The sequence below is a fragment of the Sciurus carolinensis genome, chromosome X (assembly GCF_902686445.1).
Source record: "Sciurus carolinensis chromosome X, mSciCar1.2, whole genome shotgun sequence".
NCBI lineage: Eukaryota > Metazoa > Chordata > Mammalia > Rodentia > Sciuridae > Sciurus > Sciurus carolinensis.
This window is the reverse complement of record NC_062232.1, coordinates 90,901,798-90,919,654: the sequence shown is the minus strand read 5'-3', so window position 1 is coordinate 90,919,654 and position 17,857 is coordinate 90,901,798. Positions and strand designations below refer to the sequence as shown.

The following is a 17,857-nucleotide window of genomic DNA, read 5'->3' as shown; positions in this document are numbered from 1 at the left end:
GAAATGCCCACTATCAGCAGGAAGAGGAAGCTAGTCCACCATTATGCACCAGGGAACTGGAAGAATACTTGACATTTATTTCTTTTGGTGATATATTCTTGGAAGTTTGTCCTGGCTCATTTGTAGTTGTCGTCTGTCCCTTTTGAAGTACTGAGACAGTTCCCCGGAATTTTATTTTTACCAGTAAAATTTCTCGAATCTTTTGGGAAAGGCATTTGTAGGACTGGCTTATAAACAACGATCAGGGCCAGTAAGATGTCACAGTGCTGCGGTGACTTTTTCTTATCAGTTTTGAGTTCTTTTGCCATTACATGGTGGTGAAAATGGAAGGCGTAGCGTGAAAACCCTGCATCTTTGTGATTATTTCATTAGCGGGAGGGAGTGGCGATCTTAACGCAGTTAAGAGTCAAGATAAACGGATGGGAAACATTAGCTCAGGCTTCCAGAAGCAGGAATGCCTTCAGTCAGAGTGTTAAGGTCTCTCTCTAAAGGAAGAGCAATGAAGTCCAAAGATAAGTGTCTTTAAAGGGAATCTGGAGGATGACCTCAAGGGAACTTTCACCCTGGGGCGCAGTCCTCAGAAGCAGGTGTGGGCGTGGGCCGGTTCTGCATCTCTCCGCAATTAGGCGCAAGGCCCATTGGAAACACACTCGATGGCACTGCCAGCAAGCCCGGGAGCAGCGGCAACCCGCAAGGAGCCTTTAGCCGCCTCCGCGCCCCCTCAGCACCCTTCCCTTACAGCTGGTGCTCGCTCTGCTCCGCCTTTTCGGCTGACGTCCCAGGCGAGCGGGGGCGGGCATGTGGGTGGGCCGAGCCGTCTGCCGCCTGCGATTCGGCCGACTCAGCCACACCACCGCGTGCCCCCGCTCCTCCCGCCCCTCCGGGCGCGTCTTTTCCGGGCTCGCGCTGCGCCCCGCCTCCGCCGGCTGTCCGGGTGCGCGCGCCGCCTCTGCGGCTTTTTCTCTGGCCTCCGCGGCGCGCCCCTCCTCGCCCCAGTGCTCGCGGGCACGCGGCTCCCTTCGTGAGCTTCCCGAGGGCTAGGTGCCCGCCGGCTGCGAAGACGCGGAGGGCAGCGCCTTGGGTGAGTAACGCCTGATGACGAGGCTGCGGCCCGGGCACCGCTGCTTTTAGGTCTCTGGGCTCCAGCTGCTCGGGGGTTAGCATAGCTCACCTGAGCCCTCAGGAAGCTAGGTGGGCATTCCTGTCCCCGGAATCCGCTCGCTTTCTCCCTGAGCCCGGCCAGTCTACCCTCCCGCCTCTCCCGAGACCAGGAAGATATCTGCGGTCACTGTCTTCTCCTTTTGTAGTGGCTGGGGTCCTTGAGATCCTGGCTTGCCTCTTTCTGCCGCTCACGGTAACCCGAGGCCAGAAGTCATCTTCCTGATCAGAGTATGAGGCTGTGCCATGACCCTTTTGAGAGGAGCACATCAACTGCTTGCTAGACCTCCAAACGACCTTTAGGGCGCCCCTAGACCTCAGCTCCATTTTGTCCCCTCCCAGTCGCTCTTTAACTGAGAACCGGGGTGGGGGGTCTTTCTGGCTACAGAAGCATCCGGACTCTCGAATTTGGGGGATGCCGATATCCTGTTAACATCCATACCTTTAAAAGGTGATGCTAGAAAACAGATGGATTCTAGCAGAAGCATGCTTTCCGCCACCCCCAACCCTGCCCTTTCTGTCTACATCCCTGCCTTCACTTGGTGCTGTATATTTAGTATTAGCTTTATTCACTTCCTCTTCCTCTCATTTGAGTACCCGAAAGAACTGTGGCTGAAGTCTATAGACACAGAAAAATCTAGGAGAATATGATTCATTGCCTAAACCCATCAAAGGGTTACATATTTGAAATAAGACGTCATTTCTTTTTTACTCCAGCATCTCCTCCTTCGATGGCATTTTTTTCACCCTCTTGAAATTAACTTGCTTTATTCGCTACTTTGACCTTTAAAAAAAGTCCATCCTCACTCTGAGAAATGATGGTGAGATGCAGAATGAGGGTAAAATAGCACTGAAAAGAACCCCGTTGAAAAAGTAAGCACTTTACTTTATTGGTTAATGGTTTAATTAACTGCTCAGTTTCCTCTTCTGCAAAAATAAGGATGTTGGTGTGGAGCATAACTAAAGTTCCTTCTAGTGTTTTCATTCTTGAACCTCTAAATTAATGCTTACTAACATGTTGCTGCATAACGGAGATTTAACCCAAGGAAACTATTTCCCATCGTTGCTTGTAACTTTAGTTTTCCTTTTCTTTTGCCTCTAACAACAGTTTCTTGATACACGAGGCAGCAAGGGGAGCTTCAATTATTATACTGCCAATAAGCCTATCAATCAAGATTTTAATGGTGTAAGGTCTCTTTCTTAGACTGCAAAATAACTCATCTTTTCAATTGAAGCTGCTAAAGGCTAAGACATGTAAGATTCCTGTTACAATTAACAAATACTCTGCCATTTAGGTGTCAGATGAAACATTAAACTGTCAGTACACTTCCCATCTTAGACTAAAGTGCCTTATCAGACCATAAGTAATCTGACACCTAAAAAAATCCATGGAAAGTGTAATGCAGCAAGTAACTTCGAGTACATTCAGCTTTGTGTGTGTGTGTATGTGTGTGTGTGTGTGTGTGTGTGTGTGTGTGTGTGTGTTTTGGAAAACCCTTGGAAAAAAACCAACAAATGATTCAGATTAAGTTTTTGTTTGAATATTTGGGGCAGTGATGAGATAGTGGACAAAGAAGAGTCTTGCCCAATTCAGTGAGAAGAAAATGAGTTGGGACTCTGGAGACGCTCAGGTACTAGTTCCAGCTCTACCTAGATTTGTAACCTTGAACAAGTCATTTTACCTTTCCTAGTTTTCACATTTGTAAAGTGTCTTCAGACAGTTGACAGAATCATCTGAAAGTTCCTCAATATGAAATCTGTATTCTTAATACTCAAGAGATATGATGAATATGTGTGTATAATGCACTTTTCATTAAGACTCTGTCATAAATCCTGATGTATCATTTACTATTTAGAATGTTTTCCTCAAAGGTCTACATATGCTTGCTTCAATTTAAATATACTTAGTTCCTAATTCATTGGGTCTTAATGAGTTCCTTACTATATTTGGAAGTCTATAAATTGGGAAGCATTTTACAAAAGTCAGATGTCATATTGTTAACTTCTACTTGTAAATGAAACATATATGTATATATGCATATATACACACATAACACTGGTTTTTACATATCCATGGTTTTTAGAAATTTGTAAGAAAATGTGTACATACCGCCTTATAACTGTTATTGGCCAAGAACTTTAAAAGAATACACTGATATCTCATTGTGTTTATTCATTCAACTATCTTTTCCCCTCATCTATCACTTATTTTGTGCCAGGCCCTCAAGATATGATGGTTATGAAGACAGCTGCTACTTTGAGTATGTTGCCTGGGATGGTGGTGGGGTTGTAGAAAGTCAGATGTATGTGCAGTTAATTTTTATTAAAATTGAAAGCCAAGGATATGGACTCAATGGTAGAGCACTTATCTAGCATGTGTGAGGTCCTGAGTTTGATCTCCAGTACCACAAACAACAACAATAAAACACAACAGCCAAATCAGTGACATAAACCAAATTCTGGGAAAAGTTAAGGTTCCATAAGGGAAAAGATGTTTGTATTAACTATAGACTATTCAAAATTACTTTTGTTTCCTTCCTTGGCTTTCAATTGCTGAACCCTTAGCAAAACTAAAAGCATTCCCCCCAAACTTGTCTTACATACTCTTTCTTTTCTTTCTTTCCCTTTTGACTTTGAATTTTCACATAGTTGTAGATTGTCATATAGTCATAAAAAAATAGTACCCTTCATTTGATTTTCCCCAGTGGTAACATCATGCATAACTATATTATCACAATCAAGAAATTGAAATAGATACAATCTAGTCATTTTATTCAGTGGTTTTCTTTTTCTTTTTTCTTTTTTTTTTTTCTTCTGGTACTGGGGATTGAATCCCTGAGAGCTCTACCACTGAGCTACCTTCCCAACCCTCTTTATTTTATTTATTTATTTAAAAATTTTGAGACAGGGTCTCAATGAATTGCCCAAATTGGCCTGGAACTTGCAATCCTCCTGTCTCAGCCTCTGGGATTACAGGCATGTGTCATTGAGCCCAGTGATTTCACCAGTTTTAACATGAACTCTTGTGTATATTTAGTTCTCTATGATGTTATCAGTTGTAGATTTGTATGTTCACCATAGGCAGAACAGTTCCTTCACCACAAGGATTCCTTATGTTGCCCTTTTATATTTACAGATGTCTCCCTAGCTCTCTGGCCACTTGGCAATCACTGTTCTGTTTTCCACATCTGTTGTCTTGTCATTTTAAGAATGCTAAATAAATGGAATCACACATTATGTAACCATTTGAAATTGACTTTTTTTTTACCCACGTGGTATAATTCCCTGGGGATTCAGGTAGAGAATGTATCCTTTATCAACATTTTGTTCCTTTCATTGCTGAGTGGTATTCCCTAGTATTGATGTATGTTTAACCATTCACTTCTCAAAAGATATCTGGAGTTTCCAGGGTTTTATTTTTTTTGGGGGGGGGTTTTATAAATAAAGATCCTGTGAAAAACTATGTACGAATTTTTATGTGACCATTAATTTCCCTTTCTTTGGTTTAACTGCCTAAGAGAACAATTGCTGGTTGTTTGGTAGTTGCATATTTAGTTTTCTAAGGAACTATCAAACTGTTTTCCACAGTGACTGTATGATTTTTTACATGCTCATTAGCAAGGTATGAATGTTCCTCATCCTTGCCAGCATTTGGTGTTGTCATTGTTTTTTAATTTAGCCATTTTGATAGGTTTGTAAGATATTTTCCCATAATTTTAATTTGTGATTTTTGAAGAGCTAATCATGTCAAATGTCTTTTCACTTACTCATTTACCATCTCTATATCCCCTTCAGTGAAATGTTCATTCATGTCTTTTGTCCATTTTCTATTTGGATTTTTTTTAACTGTTGAGTTTTGAGAGTTCTTTACATATTTTAAATACTAATCCTTTAGGTATGTGTTTCAAAAGTATATTCTTGTCTGGGGAGGTAGCTCAGCTGGTAGAGTGTTTGCCTCACAAGCACAAGGCCCTGAGTTCGATCCCTAGTACCACAAAAAAAAAAAAAAAAAGTATATTCTTTTAGTCTGTAGCTTGTCTTCCCAACCTCTTCAGAGATGTTTGCAGAACAAAGGCTTAAGTTTGGATGAGGTCCAGTTTATTAATTCTTCCTTTTATGGATTATTTTTTTGGTGTCAAGGGATCTTATATACTTTTCTTATTTAATTTTGTTTCCCTCTGTATAATATCAATTATTTGTGTAAGCAATATGAGCATTTTCTCTTTCAACAGTCCTAGAGCTCAAATATATTCTGTGAACAAGTGGCCTTGAGTTTAGTATGTGAATGCTCACACATGCTTTTATTATATTAAAATGGCTCCCATGCTTTTGTGCCTTAAAAATATGATATCTACTTCACCAGGCTGTCACATACCACATACAACATAAAAATCTGTATTTTAAAGTAAATAGACACATGATGTGCCAAGAAGGTTTTTGGTTTCACTTTCTAAATTAAAATATTTTGGCAAAACTATATATTTTCTCATCAAAGATTTTGATAAGTAACCCGAGGAACAAATTTGTGTTCTCATTTAACCATTCGTTGAAAGTCTATTTCTGCATTTTCAGTAATGAAATTATGAATCATAACCACATATTTGATGGGCTTTTTTCATTGTTATCAGAATAGTGAATAAAAGATTATTGAATCTGACTGTTAAAACTCCATATTTTCCTTCTATAGTTGGACTTAGCATTCATTTTAACTGTTTTTATTTATTTATTTATTTTTTTATGGAAGAATCAATTTTTAATTGGCATGTATTAATTGTTAAAATTATTTTATTTATTTACTTTTTATTTCTTGGTACCAGGGATTGTACCCAGGGATGCTTAACCCCTGAGCCACAACCCCAGCCCTTTTTTATTTTTTTAATTTAGAGTTAACTGTTTTTAAAATAAATTTTAAGGCTGGGGTTGTGGCTCAGTGGTAGAGCACTTGTGTAGCACATGTGAGGCACAGGGTTCGATCCTCAGCACCACATAAACATAAGTAAATAAATAAAATAAAGGTATTGTGTCCATGTACAACTAAAAATGTTTAAAGATTAATTTTAGCTTTAAGTGATGCTAATTATTTTACATTTAAATGTGTATGTACTTGACAGACACAGCAGCACACACCTGTAATCCCAGCTTCAGGAGGTAGAAGCAGTAGGATTACGTGTTTGAGATCATCCTCAGCATTTTATTCAGGTTCTAAGCAATTTAGTGAGACCCCCATCTCAAAATGGAAAACAAAAAGGTCTGGGGGGCTGGGGATATAGCTCAGTTGGTAGAGTGCTTGCCTTGCATGCACAAGGCCCTGGGTTCAATCCCCAGCACTAGAGAAAATAAAAGGGTCTGGCGATGTGACTCAGTGAGAAAGCACCTCTGGATTCAGTTCCTAGTATAAAACTATAGTTATACACTCATAAGAACTTATAGGAAAAGGTTAGTGATTAATTATGAGAATAATCATTTCTGCAAAGTAGTATTAAAATTATCACTTGTCCTTTGATTGTTATCATATTTGCTCAATTATGTGTGCATCTAGTGTAATATATTCCTGTTTGAAAAAGATCAACATTGGTATAAGTCAGGGACAAGCAAAATGCTCCCTGTGGCCAAATCCTACCCATTACCTGTTTTAGTAAATAAACTGTACTGGAATGCAGCCACATCCATTCATTTATGTACTATCAGGCTATTCTCACAATACAACATCAGAGGTAGAACAGGCCTTATGGCCTGCTAAACTTATTTACTCTCTGGACCTTTATAGAAAATGTTTGATCCCAGAGATAAGGCAACCTTATAAATCATCATCCTATGTTATCAAAGAAATTTAACAGACTGCCTTGACTCTTTGTACATTTTGTTTACATTTTTAGGGGATATTGTGATTCAGAAGACTGTTTTCTTGACAAAGTTAGCAGGCTTGGTAAGGCATGTATAGAGAATGGGAAAAGTTGATTTTGTTGTGATTATTGAAGTGTTAGTTATTTCCATGTGAATGTAAATTTATAGGTATGGCAACTAGAAGTGTATGCAGTCATGATGATGTAGATCTTCACTGGGAGCCACAGTGATTGGTAATCAGTAAGCCAGGCATGGCAGCACTTTTGCTCCTGAAATTGCTTTGTGATATTTAAAGACATAGTACTATGAGTCTGTCAACCTGAACTTAGACTATTGTCTATTATTTTGTTTGCCCAGCTTCCTTCTTTTGTAAGTTGACACTTTAGTTCTTTTAAATGCTCAGTGTTTTTGAAAATGGAAATGGATTTAAGACAGTTGCTTAAACATTCAGAAGGAAATGGATCCCCACCTCTTATGATAACACAGAAATTAAGATATATTTAAAAATATTAGTATATATTTAAAAATATAAGTTTATATGTTTAATACTTTTGGAAAGTATGACATCATAAAAAGTTGAAAAGATAAATGTGACACTAGAGAGAAATAGCTTCCACATATGCAGTAGAAACTTTGACTTTCCTGACTCACCACATTAAATGATGATCTTCAATTTCCTATGCACTGAACCTTTGCTATTAGTAGGTTAGTCTGTAGCATTCCAGTGTGCTTGTGTACCAAGATGTTTATTTATTTAACCTGTTTAATTTGGTTTTACATGTTTTTTTAAACATGTAATTTGTTTAATATTTTGTAACCTGGTCAAATATGAGTTGGGAGATTTGGAGCTCTTACTGAAAACTTACAGGTTAATAAGTACAATGTCTGGGATTTGCTTCTTAGTTTATGGGGATGGGGGATGGAGTTGGGGAGTGGATAGATATTGAAGAAAATACAATTTAGTTACATAAGCTTCATTATAAATGAAACAAATTGAGTGTTTTACAAAGAGTTTGAAACAAGTTGCTAAGGAAAATACTAAGTAGGTATGGCTAAGACAACTATAATAGATCTATGTAAAATTAATGTAGAAATCAAAAAAGTTTTGCACTTACCTTGCTTTACTAGTATCTCAAGTCATTTGAAGTTTTGTCCTAAGAATTCAGTTTAAAGTTCTATACAATCAGTGGGCCAGGAGTTAAAGACAAAGGTCTTGGCCTCTGTATCCTATATCAAAATGTTGGTGAATGATTGTACATTTACCACTGATAAAATGAAATGTGTGCAATAATATTTAAAAATAATTTTCACCCAAATTTAACTTTTTATCCCCAACTATTCTAAATCACATTAGATAAAGGGCTTCTACTATATAATATGCATAATATGTAAAGAACTCCTATAGATAAGTAAGAGAGGCACCCATTAGAAAAAGTGGCAGAGGAATATAAGTTGGCATTTTTCAGAAAAAAATGAATAAAATGATGAATAAAAAATTATGCTCAAATTTACTCTAATAATGAGGGAAACGTAAACCATTTTTCACCAACTACATTGGCAAAAACTAAACATAACCACTTTTAACAAATGGGTACATTCGTTTGTACATTTTGTAGGTCTTTGAGAAAGAGTAATTCAGTCCTCATTTTAAAATGTACATACATTTTGATCCAGCAATTCTAGGGAATATCTCCATGTATATAAAGCTATACATTGTTTCACTACAGTGAAAACTTGGCAGCAACCTAAATATCCATCAGTAAGGGAATGATTTAAATAATAGGTTGTACTGTAGAATACCATAGAGCAATTAAAGGAAAAAGGAGACCTATAGGAACTGACATAGGAGTTCTAGAGTATGTTTTTAAGTAGGAGATAAGGGTGAAGGGAGTCACAGAACAGTTGTACACCATAATTCCACTTATCAAAAAACAAATAAACCCTTATCATCTGTACAGATAATAAAAAAGTTCTGATTGATAACACACCAAGAGTAGCTATCCCTAGAGGAAAAGGGAGTTCTCTTAGAGGAAGGCCACATAGGGATACTTTAACTTTTTACCCTATCCAATTCTGTAGTGTTTTTAAACAATTTATAATTGATTTTTATAATTTTGAAGATTGATAATATGAAACATTGGCACACTGAAGGATAATTACAATATGGTTACTTTATTACATAACAGTACTGTGCTACAAATGTAATGGCTTGTACTGAGTGAGCTCTCAGGTGTTTTTTAATTACATAACTTTTTCCCCATTGTTAAATACTATTTATATTTTCTAAATTCTCTACACTGAAAATTTAGGGAAGAATATAAGCACTATGATCCCATACCCAGAGAGCTTCTTTGTGTATGCTTGTAAATAAATTTTTGTATGTATATGGACACTTGGATGCACATGTATGCACACTTGTAATCACAGGTGCACACACATGTATATCATCTTAACTACAAAAATGGATTCTCAGAGTACATAGTGATTTATAACTTGCTTCCTTTAACTTGAAACTATACTGGGAACATTGTTCAGGATCAGTAACTCTGAATGAGTGAAAAAGATGTCTGGTGAGAATAGAACAACATTGTGCCATATAAATATAATGCTTTAGTTAAAATAACCAGTTTCTAGGACAAACTATAATCTTGAAAAAAAGTTATGGTCACCAGAAACAAATAACCAGGGAAGTTTTATGTTGTCAGTGTTGAACCAGTTCAGTTCTGTTTTGAATTTAACTGAGAACTTGTTACAGTCATATGTCTCTTAGCGATGGGGATATGTTCTGAGAAATGTATTGTTAGTGGATTTTTTAGGCTGATTTTTATCATCGTGTGAACCTAGGTGGAACAACGTACTGTACACCTACTGAACATAATTGTATATGTTATGCTTTTATATGACTGGCAGCACAGTAGTTTTGTTTACACTAGCATCACCATAAGCATGAATAATGTATTGTGTTACAACTTTAGTAGGTAATAGGAATTTGTGAGCTCCACTGTAATCTTATGGGACTGCCATCATATATGTGGTGTATCATTGATGGAAACATCATCATACAGCGCTTGCCTGCAATTAAATTGTGGTTGCTAGTGATGACATATAAGTGAAATACTTTAAAATGTCATTAGGAAATTAATTTGTGTGGAGTTTGGTTTTAATGAACATTTATAAAAGTTCACACAAATGATTACTTTTGGTAAAAGAAAAACCAACTGCTGTGTCTGGTTTTTGGCTAAAGTTGTGCATGGCAAAGTTATATTTCTTTACAATTTATAAGAGTAAAGAAAATCTAGGTATCTGTAGTAATGTCAGTCTTCTGTGATACTTCTATGAAATGAAGAGCGGAGCTGTGTTGGAGAACCATGATAGATTTGGGCAATTATGTCTGTATGCCACTTTCTCTTATCATTTGTAGGCATTTATGAAACAAATCCACTGAAGGCTCATTATAATATCCTTTGGGTTTATGCTGTGGCACTTAGAGGCAATAATATATCGTTTTATGATGAAGAATTTTTGTTCCTTTAATCATTTTCCACAAATTCAGTTGTGCATTTTATAAAAGAAGACCACCTGTGGACAAAGGTGTTAATACAAAGGATGTGCCTAGCCACTTATATTTTTGTTACAATGATGGAAACAGCCTCTGTTTTGCAAAATTATATGCATCTTGGCCTTTTTGGATTTGATTTGATAGCATGAGTTTTCTCTTATAGGTGTTATCAAGTTAGCAGACTTTACAGGGGAGTCAGGGTAGAGGTTCCCTATTTCAGTTGATTAATGAGAAGGGGATGTGAGATTGGACTATTAAAGAGGTGTTGAAAATGTTAATGGTGGATTCTAGTGGTTGTTGAATGTTAATGTAGTGGGAACACATGATGAAATACCTGTTTTCTCTTAGGTATTTTGTTTATTACCTTTAATGTGTGCTCAAACTATTTTAATACTATAAAAAAGTAATGATAGGTTTGGAAGGACCAATCCCCAGAGGGTACCTGACTGATGTGTCATCAAAGAAAACCTAAGGAAGTGGGCAGTGCTGGTACTGCTGGGAAGATGGTGATCCTTCACTGTGCTCAGAATATGTTAGTCATTTCTGTTTCTCAGACAAACTGAAAGCTAAAAAGTTCCCTCAGACAGGAAACAGGAACTTGGTGAATGAGCTTAAAATTCAATCATGAATTTGAGAAGAGAGCTCATGCTAATAATGCATTGAATTAATCCAAGCAAAAGATGTATTCCACATGACCACTGAAGATACCAAGTTGAGAAGGAGCTTAAAATAATAATTGAAAAATCATAAATTTATTAAAGGATAGAACTGGGCAGTATTCATAACAATTGTCAGATGAATGTGTTTTAGACGAATAGTGCAGAAAAGAGAAAAGCAGGTCAGGGATAATGATACTCCTACAGCTTGGAACCACCACTTTCTGAAATTGGTCAAAGGTAAATTATAATGTTAGTCTATCATGGTTTAAAGTCTTTGGTGGAATATTTGGGGTGCAGAAAGTTTTAGGTAGCAAGGCAAGCCCACAAAGATTTTAGAAGGTATTGGGTTCCCCTCTATGTCTAAACAATTCCTTACTATTTAAGTTAAGAGTTTCCAAGATGCAAGTTGTTTCCATAACCTGGAAGCTAGAAAAAACAGGGCTCAGGTGCAACTTTGGTGAATTATGCAACCTTTAATTGGGAATCCATGTAGTGTTTATTTTCTCAAATAGTCAGTATTAGCATTCTCATTCAAATACAGTTATGTGTTCTATATTTTTAAGCAAAATGACTGCCCTCCTAAGGATGTTATGCAACTCAAAATTTTCCCTAGAAACATATGACTGCTTTACTTAGATTTTCTTTTTAGTGTCAAGTATAAAGGCCAGAATTTTTATGTGGAAGCAGGATCTTTTCATTTATAAACATATTTCCTTTTTTTTTTTTTTGTGGTGCTGGGAATCAAACCCAGAGCTTTGTGATAGCAAGGCAAGCACTTTACCGACTGAGCTATCTCCTCAGCCCATATTTACATTTTTTAACATTATCTTGATTACCAAAAAATTAACTCTTAAAATATTTGTAGGAGAAAAGTTTCTCTCTAGGAAATAACCCTCAGAGAATTCAGGAGGTTCCTCTTATCCTCGGTTTTTACTTTCCATAGTTTTCAGTTACCCACAGTTTCAATTACCCACAGTCAACCAGTCTGAAAACATTAAATGGAAAGTTCCAGAAATAATCAGTTTATAAGTTTTTAATGACTTATATTACAGTATGTTGAGATAATTATTCTATTTTTTATCACAATCGCTTCCTTGCTTAATTTATAATTAAACTTAATCAAAAGTGTGTATGTTTAGGAAAAAACAGTGTATATAGGGTTCGGTATTATCCACAATTTCAGGCATGTGAAGAATGTCTTGGAGTATATTTCCCATGAATTTGGGGGTACCATACTTCATTACAGGTGGTATTAAAGTACAGGCTGTTTTAGAAGAGCCAATTAACTATAAAATGAAAACCTTCATGGTGTATGCCCCTGCCTTATCTTGTATTTCTCTTTCAAAATGGAGTTCCCCAACATCACTTTTAACAGGTGAATCATGTCTTTGCATTTCTTTTGGGCACTTGCTTGGCTTAAACTGAATGATTGGTAATTCTCAGCCCCAGGGGTAGATAATAGTGAAGTTAAAAAGACACTTACACCAGCCCTGCCAGCTGTCTTGAATCCTAGCTCAGTAGGGGTATAACAGTAAAGTATAAACATAAGTGCTCTATAAAGGTGACAGCTCTGGCACTTGGGAGGAAAAAGTTCCAGTGGTGGGATAGCTCCCAACCCCTGTCTTATCCCTGTGTTACTCTGCATTTATACCATTGTCATTTGGTTACCTGCAATATTTCTGTGGAGTGATTGACGTATGATTTGCAATAATAGAAAACTGGGGATTTGCAGCATACCACAGTGACACAGCCACATCAATGTTTATAGCAGCGCAATTCACAATAGCTAAAGTTTGGAACCAACCTAGGTGCCCTTCAACAGATGAATAAATAAACTGTGGTATAGATACACAATGGAATATCCCTTAGCCTTAAAGCAAAATGAAATTATGGCATTTTCTGGTAAATGGATGGAGCTGGAGAATATTATGCTAAGCAAAATAAACCAATCCCAAAGAACCAAAGGCCAAATGTTTTCTCTAATATGCAGATGCTAATTCACAATAAGGCTGGAGTGGGGGAGGGGAGAATAGAGGTATTTTGAACTAGACAGGGGAGTGAAGGGAGGGGAGGGGCGTGGTGGTAGGAATTATAGTAGAATGAATCAGACATAATACCCTATGTGCGTAGATTATTACAGGACCAGTGTAATTCTACATCATGTACAACCAGATGAATGAGAAGTTATCGTCCATTTATGTATAATGTGTCAAAATGCATTCTATTGTCATGTATAACTAATTAGAACAAATTTTAAAAAAAAAGAAAACTGGGAATTTGTTCCTAACACAGTTTTCAAATACCAATGTTTTTCTCCAAAACCCAAGAACGAAACTCATAACACTAAGGACCAAATTTTGTGTGTTAGCCTATAGGGATAATGCATTTGTGTGCTCATGTCTTGTTTCCAGTTGTCCTCAACTTGGGAAAGCTGTTGACTACCTTCCTCCCCCACCTTTGTTTCAGGGGTCATCTTTCTCAGAACACTGCCAGCAGGAAACAGGAGGTGGATGCTATATTAGGGCATTACCAAAGATGAGGAGGAAGTAGTATTGAATTTATGGTCTATAGCCAGGGTGCACCTTGAGTTTTGAAAACCAGGAATCTCAAATCCAACTTGTACTTAAGAATCATATTTAAAAACAAGGTGTAGCCTGTGGGTTCCTTAAGCTAAGTAATAGATTGAAAAGCTCTGCAGTTTTTAATTTGGTGATCAGTTGTCAGTGAAAATTGGCAAGATTGAGTTAGAACTCTATCATTCTTTATCAAAGGTGGGATTGTTATTTAATACTTATATGTTGCTATAGTGAATTTAATAATATGGAAGCAATTATTTTGAAGTAGCCGACTTTGATTACACATTGTTTTTCAACCTACAGTGATTTCTCTAAGTTTTGGCATCATTCCTAGCTAAGGTAATAAGCACTTAAGGTCTAATTATTTGTCTCATCTTTTCTAGATATATAACATTTGTCACAAAATCATGGGAAAACATTTCTTTTTCATTGGAATTTAATGTGGATGATTAATTCTTAAACTGTGAACTCTGCTGATGACCACTACCTCTGAAGTTAAAGAAAAATCAATGATATTTGAAAGTTGTACAGTTACCTATTTGGGTTGCATAAAACTATCCTGTGGAATTATCTGAACTTTAGGAGTTTGATTTTTGGCCAAGTCTGTGGCCACATCCTGCTATTGCTACACCATTTTCCCCCTGCTTTTCCTGACTCTGCCACATTGCTGCTGAAAGATCAGCATGTTGCCTGAACTTGGCACCAGGCTCTGAACCTCAATATTGTGCTCTTTTACTTTCATGCAGAACAGTCCTGGAAATCATAAAATGAGGGTGTTAAAAGCATTTTAATGATACCTTTTCTTATTCTTTTTAACAAAGTCTGGTCTGTAAGACATTCTCACATAACCAACAGAGCTCAGGATGATTTATGGTAAGGGGAAACATTTCAAAACCATCCTCTGTGTTGACCTTGGTTTTTGCCTTTGAAGAAGAGCAAGCAGCAGATTGCTCCATATACATGAAAAAGCAAACTACCATCTTATCTTTTATTACTGTTGACATTGGTTACAGATGCTTCAAGAAGTATTGAATTACTGCCTAGTTTAAAGATGATGTACTTTAGATTAAATAATCACATAAATAACTGCAAAGGGATATCTTAAAGGCATTTACATCGCCTATTCAGCAAAAGCTAAACGCATTAGGGATTTATGGGCAATATCTAGTAGGAGGAAATATCAACAACTGAAATTGCAGCAGGTTCCTTTACTGACCTTTGTATGGAGATATGTAACTCCCCTTTCCTTGAATGATATTTCATTGAAATGGGGGAAAAACACTTCTGATCTGCTTGGGGTTTTAGAACTCTAGCACTTCTCTTTTAATCTCTTCTTGGAGTTCTTATTTTTTGCAGAGCTAGGACTGGATCCCAAGGCCTTGCACATGCAAGGCAGGTGTTCTGTCATTGAGCTATAACCCCAACACTGAGTTCTTATTTTGGCACTGTGAGAACTACTGTACATTGAGGCAGATTAAATACTTAGGTACTGAAACCTCCATTGGGTGTGTTCCATAGTAGAACTAACCTATTCCAAATTTCACATTTGCTGGAATAATATAATCAGACAAGAGTATAATAGCTGGCTAGTCTGTTGATGAGATTGATCAGGACCTTTTAGTTTTCTGTTTGTGCTTTTTGACACTGTCTTTTTCTTTCTTCCATTCGTTTAGAATAGAAGGTCCCTTTTAGAACCTAACTTTCATCCTTTGTATACTTTTTATGCCCCAAGATTTGAAGAAACATAGAACATAAAATTCACTTTTAGGCAAGCCATTTAATACCTAAGCAGTAACAGGTATAACTGGATAATCATGGAGGGTAGCTGTTATTACTAACTTTTTAAAAAGCTTATAATTGTCTAGATTGTTATAGGGTTCAAGATTGCTTCCTGGGTAACCTTCCTTTCCTATTTTATGTACACATTTAGCTCTGTGTTCTAGCCACTTAATATAATGTCTGTTGAATAGTAAGCTCTATGAGGGTAGAACGTGGTATATACTCATTGAATATTTCTTGAACAAATGCATGCACATGCATTTATAAGTACTCAGAAGTTGGAAAAATGGATTTTTAAGAATATCATGAACCAAATGGGTTGTCATTGGTATAATTTAAACTCCTACCATCCTTTATGTTTTATTATGGTGGGTAGTCTTCAGCTATGATGTTTATGAAACCAAATAACACAGAGACTTAACCATGTTTTTCTTTTTCAATGACTCTACTATGCCCAGTAGGGTGACATCACTTTCATATTTAAGAGAGGACAGATGATGTAATTGTCTTTACAATTTGCCGTTGTAATGATAGGAGGAGTAGTGACTTACTCTCAAAAATTCATTCCACTATATGCCTTTTTATATGTAGGGATGGCTTAATCAAATTGATTCTTCTAAGCTGGGTGTGGTGGTGCACACATGTAATCTCAGCTACTTGGGATCCTCCAACTGAGGCAGGAGGATCATAAGTTCAAGACCAACCTCAGAAACTTAGTGAGGCTCTAAGCAACTTAGGAGACCCTGCCTCAAAATGAAAACTAAAAAAGGCTAGGGATATAGCCCAAAGCACCCTGAGTTAAAGCCCCAGTACAAAAAATGGATTATTCTAGATTTTTAAAAAGTTTTTAGATTGTACTTTTATATTTTTAAAATGTGCTATTACCACATTGGCTTATTTTTAAATTAATATTTTATTTTAGAATTTTTTTTCTTTTTGGTACTGGGGAATTAACCCAGGGGTGTTTAACCACTAAGCCACATCCCCAGCCCTTTTTATTTTTTTATTTTGAGACAGGGTCTTACTGAGTTGCTTTGGGCCTTGCTAATTTGCTGAGCTGAGGCTGGTTCCCAATTTACAATCCTCCTGCCTCAGCCCTGAGTCGCTGGGATTACAGGCATGTGCCATCATGCCCCTATTTTGGAATAATTTTACATGGGTTTGCAGAAAATGTATTAAATGTATTAAGGACAGTCCAGAGATCTGATGTATAATTTGTCCCTAGCTTCCCCTAATGTTAACATTTTGTATAACATAACACTGGGGCAATACTGTTAACTCTAGAGTTCTCTTGAATTTTCCTATTTTTTTCTACCAATTTTTTCCTGTTCCAGGATTCCAAAGTCTTATATATATTAATCTTAGAAAATGTATATAGATAAAATGATAAAGATCAAACGAAGTATTATAATCCTTGTATCAGAGACAACTGATATTTTAGTATATATCCTTCTATACTTTTTTCCCTGTGGAGACTATAAATACATCCCCCCCAAACTGTTTGAACTCCTCTAAAAGATAGGCTGAAAAGGTATTTTGTATACCATTTTTAATTTGCTTCTTGACAGTTTCTTTGAGAAACCTCTTCCCCCAACCCCTGTTTTTAATATAGTTCATTCTCTATCCTTAGATATCTTTTTGTATGAATTTCTTTGCTTAGTTATTTCTTGATATCTTTAAGTAAAATGCCAACCACGCATGTATTCTCAACCTTTTCCTCCTTAGTAAACCAGAGAAATATGACATACACTCATCAGTAAGTGATTTCTCAAAAGGCCAGTGATTTTGAATGTGTGTTAGGTTGAACCATTTGAAATTGCCATTGTTGTGTTTTTTTTTGTGTGTGTGTGTGTGTAACAGATTTTTTGCTGTTGGCAGTTTCATGTGGTTCATCATAAGGTTTGAAAAATCTTCCTAGGTTATCCGCTTCTCCCTTTCTAGCTTCATTGAGAATCTATATTTAGAATAGTGAGCTGACTCTCAAACCATTTCACTACTCGAAAACATTGACAAATAGGAGTCTCTGATAAGCACAACATTCTACCCTGTGTTGATGGTAGACTTACGGAACTTGAATTCCAGTGAATTGTTTCTGCCCATCAAAGTAATAGAGACAGACTTGTGATCTTTCAACCTAAGCTCTGCAAAATAGCCTTATGATTCCCTCCTGGTTTCATTTTTGCAGTGGGTAGCTAGGGACACTAGTGCCACCCAGTGGCACTCTCTAGACAAGCTGCTGAATGTTTTACTCCACCATACCACTTTTGCTTTTTCTTGCATGC

At 36.8% G+C, this 17,857-nt stretch overlaps 1 protein-coding gene across 4 annotated transcripts in view; it reads left to right on the top strand.

Moving 5' to 3' along the window:
• The first annotated feature begins 922 nt into the window (after nt 1-922).
• Nucleotides 923-17,857, top strand: part of Acsl4 (acyl-CoA synthetase long chain family member 4) — a 92,014-nt gene continuing 75,079 nt past the window's right edge. For 3 of the 4 annotated variants that reach the window (XM_047536199.1, XM_047536198.1, XM_047536200.1), the window contains exon 1: nt 924-1,081. The gene's annotated coding sequence lies outside the window, so the exon portion shown is untranslated. Of the gene's footprint in view, nt 1,082-17,857 lie in introns of all 4 variants that reach the window. The other variant, XM_047536197.1, reaches the window with a different exon arrangement.